This window comes from Castor canadensis, chromosome 16 (genome assembly GCF_047511655.1).
Source record: "Castor canadensis chromosome 16, mCasCan1.hap1v2, whole genome shotgun sequence".
In the NCBI taxonomy this organism is placed as follows: Eukaryota; Metazoa; Chordata; class Mammalia; order Rodentia; family Castoridae; genus Castor; species Castor canadensis.
Window position 1 is genome coordinate 27,726,947 of NC_133401.1, and position 6,549 is coordinate 27,733,495.

Here is a 6,549-nt window from a genome sequence, read left to right on the forward strand (position 1 = left end):
TTTTAATAAATGCTACTTGGTAATTACTTTTATAAGTAAACACACAAATAATAAATATTCATGGGGAGAAATAAGATTCACTTGATGTGGATCTCTGAGACTAATCTTCAGTTGCCTGGCAATGAGTTTGTTGGAACTGATGGTCACCTGGCTCTACAGTAACAGAGTCCTGCTGCCAAACTCAACTTCCCAGTTCTCCATGTACCAGTGGCTCTCTCAGCCCTGCTCTGAAAGACAAGGTCATGAGTGAAATCATTTTGGTGCAAACAATCTGTTCATTGGGAACTCAACACCATTCTCAAGCTTGCCAACATGTATTATTGGACTGTATGCTACAGCTGACACCAATGGCCTATCCAGACACCTCCCCAGAGAACACCCAAGAAAGGGAGCTCCTGTGTCCATTGGTTTTGTGCTGGCCAATTTCCACCTTCTCCAGGAAGTTTCGTTGTTGTCTGAGTCCATTATGCTACTCGGACGACATGTGTGCAGGATGCACAGACACCTAGTAGTGGAATTTTTTTAAACTCCTCATCTCAAAGGATAAGGAGACATGAACTTGGCTGACTTTCTTTAATTCCTGGGATGAGATGGTTTTGAAGGCAGCTCTCGCTGTTGCTGAATAGGACACTCACAATATACATTGTGCTTGTTTGGGAATATTTGAACCTTGTCCTAATGCTCATAACAGATCAGAAATACAGATTTTTAACAACATACAAGAGAGACACCTGCACATCCATGTTTATAACTGCACTGTTCACAATTGCCAAGATGTGGAATCAGCCCAGGTGCCCAAAAAATGCTGAATGGATAAAGAAAATGTGGTATATATACACCATGGAGTATTATCCAGCCATAAAGAATGAAATTCTGCCATTTGCAGGAAAAGGGATGGAACTGGAGATCATCATGTTTTGTGAGATAAGCCAAGCTCAAAAAATGCCAAATATCATGTTTTTGCTCATATGTGGAATGTAGATCTAAAATTATGATGATGATGATATTGATGATGATGAAGAAGAAGATAATGGCATTTGAGTATAAAGGAGGGATTGTCTGGAGAAGATCAGTGGGGGAAAGGAAAAGGAGAGAGTACTGGAAGGTGAAGAGGCTCAAAGTATGTATGAAGATACTGTAATGAAATCTACCAAATACTGTTTGAAAAGGGAAGAGAAGGGAGGATGTTAAGGGAGTGCAGTGGAGGGGGTAAACTTGTTTTCATCTATGAATCTTTTATTCATCTATGAATATTGTATTCATCTATGGAATTATCACTTTGGGTTTGGTTTGGTTTGGTCTTATCATATTATTATTAAACTGGGGGGGGTCCATTGTGACATTTACAAAACTGCTTGCAATAAATCTTAGTCAAATCCACCCCCTCCATCATTCAATGAAACCATTTGTACTATTAAAGTATGCTTAATAAAAAATAGTATAAAAAGGAAAAAGAAATACAGACTTTGGTAGCAAAGCAATGTTAGTTGTGAGGTCTCATGAGAAAAATCACAGGCTTTGTCCTCTTTAGACTGGGTATAAAGCATGGGGTCTGCAAAATCTTCCTTGGAAATGTGTTTGCTAGCTTACAAAAATGGTCCTGTTAGATTTTTGTGGTGGCACTGTCTGGCTAGACAGGTGCTCTACCACTTGAGCCACTCTTCTAGCCCACGTTAGATATTCTTTATCACTTGCAGACTAAAAGATATAAATGAAGCCCTGAGTTCAAACCCCAGTACTACCAAAAATTAAAAATAAGAAACAAAAGTGCTGTATAAACATCAGCCAATTACATTAAACCAGTATATCTGCCTTTACTGTGTGTCATTAGCCTGAATAGAAGGAACTTTGAAGATTTTTTAGAAAGCATTTGAATGAAATTTACTTGGTATTTTATTTATTTGATAAAGCACTTAATTACCTCTGAGTGTGACTAAGTACTGTTGCTAAACCCCACCAAGCTGGGGAGCTTCAACCCCCTCCCCAGTAAAATTGCCATAATAGTCATATAATGAAGCCTGAATGTTAAGTAAGTTGTATATTAACTTTCTACTCATCCCAAATGAATACAAGACACGTGTGGTCAAGACAGAACATTTACCCAAATTTTTGGATGGGACACAAGCCCTGGGCTACATACGTTGAGAGTGATTGCCACGGTGACCTTGATATATTGGGTCATTTTTGGTCATTTCTCTAACAACCCAGACCTCATTCCCTATCCACATGACTTCTAGAACTGATTTTAAAAAAGTTTTACCAGCCAAGATGCCCCACCACCGACGAATGGATTAAGAAAATGTGGTATCTATACACAATGGAATTTTATGCAGCCATGAAGAAGAATGAAATGTTATCATTTGCTGGTAAATGGATGGAATTGGAGAACATCATTCTGAGTGAGGTTAGCCTGGCCCAAAAGACCAAAAATCGCATGTTCTCCCTCATATGTGGACATTAGATCAAGGGCAAACACAACAAGGGGATTGGACTATGAGCACATGATAAAAGCGAGAGCACACAAGGGAGGAATGAGGATAGGTAAGACACCTAAAAAATTAGCTAGCATTTGTTACCCTTAATGCAGAGAAACTAAAGCAGATACCTTAAAAGCAACTGAGGCCAATAGGAAAAGGGGACCAAGAACTAGAGAAAAGGTGAGATCAGAAAGAATTAACCTAGAAGGTAACACCCACGCACAGGAAATCAATGTGAGTCAATGCCCTGTATAGCTATCCTTATCTCAACCAGCAAAAACCCTTGGTCCTTCCTATTATTGCGTATACTCTCTCTACAACAAAATTAGAAATAAGGGCAAAATAGTTTCTGCTGGGTATTGAGGGGGTGGGGGCAGAGTGGGTGGTAAGGGAGGGGGTGGGGGCAGGGGGGAGAAATGACCCAAGCCTTGTATGCACATATGAATAATAAAATAAAATAAAATAAAAAATAAAAAAAGTTTTACAAGCACTATCATAAGTCCCACCCAAACATCATCCCATCATGAAATGCAGGGCCAGGATCCAATCAGACTACTGGGTTGCTAGGGCTTCACAATTTGCAAATGTGAAGCCAAAACTTCCATGTACATCTGCCCTCAGGGCCAGAACACCTTCCCCCACAAGAACATGTCCCTTGGAGACACAGAGAGGAGAGTGGCAGCCAAGATGAGCCATCTGACTGGCAGGTCCATCCACATCTCTATGTCCTGTGTCAGCCTCAGTCCTGCCTTCCCTCAACCTGAGGGCATTTTGGGGGTCCCCCTGCTGTCCATGTAGAACTGTGGAGGGCAGGCGATTTCTCCCTGTCTTGACCAGACACTGCCTATGTGGTGCAGGGAAGCCAGAGGATACCCAAGTCTGGCTGGGAAAGGAGGCTGTGAGTTCTGTAGGCCCCTGTGGCTGAAGGTTGAAGCCCCTTCAGTTCCTCTGGCCAGGCAAGATCAAGTTACCTTGTGTGACAGAAGGACCCAGGGGCTTGGGAGATGGACTTACCATCCTGTGCCCAGATTCCATGACTCAGATGCAGTCCTGAAAGAGAGAGAAAGGCTGGTGATGGGGACTTCTCCCAGCTCCCGGTTTACAGTCTTGGGCTGGGTCTGTGAGCTGGTATCTGGGGGCCAGCGCAGAGCTGGAGTAGAAGACGATGACCACTTGAGTAAAAGCAGACACTAGAGTCAGGGACAGTCACCTCAGCTCCCACCTACTGTCTCTCCCAGCACTCACCAAGGTAGAACAGGGTGAAGAAGGTGTGGACCATGGCTCTACCAGAGCCCAGCACAGACAGAAGGACAGAGATCATGCATAGGGTATGCTGGCAGTCTGTGGGTAAAGCCTTTTGTCACCAGGATGTCACATGACACTCACAGGAAGAGGTACATCTTGGGCCCCATCTTACCCTCGGATCTAGCCAACTATGTTACTTTCACAACTTCTGGATTGTGGTCAGAGAATCAGATTTGGGAGATATACAAGATCTGAGCAGATCCCAGTTCAGTTAAGAACCTATGAGAAGCTGGGCACCAGTAGCTCACATCCGTAATCCTAGCTACTTGGAAGGTTGAGATGAAGAGGATTGTAGTTTGAGTCCACCCAGGACAAATAGTTTGTAAGACCCCAAAATAACCAGAACAAAATGAACTGGAGGTGTGGCTCAAGCAGCAGAGCACTTGTTTTGCAAGTGCAAAGCCCTGAGTTCAAACTCATTTCACCAAAAATGAGAAATGGAAGGGGTGAGTTTGATCAAAGTACATTATATTCATACATGGAAATATAGCAGTGAAGTCCCTATGAACAATTAAAAAAACTATGAGAACTCTGCTTTGACAGGCCAGAAGGAATTAAAAGAAAGAAAGAAAGAAAAAAGCAGAATAGAGGTAAAACCACTGCCCAGTCACCCCCAGCAGCAGCAGACAGAGGTCACAGTCCAGAGGATCCAGAGCAGGTGAGAAAGCTGTTTATTGGTCTGAGCTTTGCAAGTAAGTCCTCAACTTCAAATAGAATGAGAACTCAGAGGGTTGGCAGCTAGACCAAGCCCTGTGTAGGACTTGGGTTAAAATTAATGTCTTGGAATTTCATAGAGGCAGAGAACAGAGGTTCCCAGGAGCTGGGAGGGAGGAAGGAACAGGGAGATAGTGTTTAGTGGGTACAGAGTTTCTATTTGGGATAATGAGAAAGATTTGAGAACAGATATAGTGATGGTTGCGCAATCTTGTGGATTACTTAAGACCACAGAGGTATAAACCTAATAATGTTTAAGATACTAAATTTTATGTTATGTATATTTTAAAAATAAATTTTAAGCCAGGCACAGGTGGCTCATGCCTGTAATCCTAGCTACTCAGGAGGCAGAAATCAGAAAAATATCAGTTTGAAAGTAGGCCAGGTAAATAATTCGTGAGGCCCTATCTTGAAAATACACAAAAAAAGATTGGTGGAGTGACTCAAGTGGTAGAGCACCTGCCTAGCGAGCATGAGGCCCTGAGTTCAAACTCCAGTACCACAAAAAAAAGTTACACATATGGTAAATTTTATACTCACAAACATCCTTCTATAATAAAAGTGTAACATATATTATCTATATGTTATTAAATAAATGTACACATATTGGACACAAATCAAGAGTCCCCCATTCACACATGATCCTGGTTCTCTTGCATTTACTTCACATCAAACCCAAGGTCTTGCCTGATCCAGAAACCCTTCCCTGTCTGGACTACACCCCATCTCCAGGCCTACCTCCTCAAAACCCATAGAGTTCATCTCATCCCTGCAGGGCAAGTAAAGGTCAAAGGACAATCCGGAGCCACAGACCCAGCTCCACCAACTCAGATGGAGTAGCTCACCACTCAGCTTCAAATGGCTCGTCTGCATGAGGCCCGTGAATAGCCAGGGGGGTGGAGCCTACCGTGAGCCTCCTGCAACCAGAGCAAGGACAAATATTTGCTCCACAATGGAAGAAGAAAGGTCAGTCCAAGGATAGGAAGCACTGTGAGTAAAGGCAGAGAGAAACCAGGGGACAAACGTCCAGCAATCCAGAAACTCTCACTTCAGCAGTCTCCTAACACTGACCTCTCACCTTGGGCCTCTCCTGCTCTAAGCCCATCTGTGGCTCCCAGGTCAGAACCCAGTGCAGAGACAGAAGTAGACATGGGGCTGGTGGAGTGACTCAAGTGGAATAACACTTTCCTAGCAAGTGTGAGGCCATGAGTTTAAACCCCAGTACCACCAAAAAAATAAAAACATAGAAAGAAAAAAAAAGTAGACATGCCAGAGAGACCCAGGAGTCCTTATTATGGCATATCATGTGACTCCTGAGAAAGGGAAATGGTTCCTCCTTCCAACCACATCCTACCAAGCCTGGCTCTGGCCTCCCCATGCCCTCTGGTAGACTGAAGTCTTCACAGTGCTCTCTGATGGCTGCACTGAGTGAGACGAGAACAAGGAAGTGTGGGAGCTATGCAGACTCCAGTCACATGTGCACATCACAAGAGACCCTGGAGGGGAAGACCCTGCCTGGTGGTCCTCAGCTGAAGGTGATTTTGTTCCCCCAGCCCCACCCCCACCCAGGGACATTCAGCAATGTCAGGGAGGGAGCAGAAGGTCATTTGAGTTGTCAATTTTTGTTCTTCTTTGGTATTTTGTTTTATTTTGTTTTTCATTTGTATATATTTGGGGCAGCAAAATTATGGGTTTTTTTTTAATCAGGTATGGTGGCACATGTTTGCAGTTTCAGCACTTGGGAGACTGAGACAAGTTCAAAGCTAGCTGAGATACATAGTGAGTTTGAGGACAGCTTAGGCTACATGGCAAGACTCTGTCCCAAAAGTAAATAAATAAAGCCAGGCATGGTGACTCGAGCCTGTAATTCCAGCTACTCAGAAGATGATCAGAAGGACAGTAGTTTGAAGCCAGCCCGGGAAAAAAGTTAGTGTGACCCCATCTCAATCAATAAACTGGGCATGGTGGTCATATCTGTGATTCCAGCGACACTGGAGGACATAGGCAGGAGGATATTGGTCCCAGCTGGCAAAATCATGAGACCCGACCTGAA

At 43.4% G+C, this 6,549-nt stretch overlaps 1 long non-coding RNA gene across 1 annotated transcript; it reads right to left on the reverse strand.

Annotated features, from left to right (window-relative positions):
- On the reverse strand, nucleotides 1–4,061 carry LOC109696276 (uncharacterized). The gene is made up of 3 exons (XR_002213302.2): nucleotides 3,723–4,061; nucleotides 3,492–3,527; nucleotides 1–227 (listed from the first exon to the last, which is right to left on the reverse strand). It is a non-coding gene; the product is annotated as an uncharacterized lncRNA (long non-coding RNA).
- Between the last annotated feature and the right edge of the window lie 2,488 nt (nucleotides 4,062–6,549).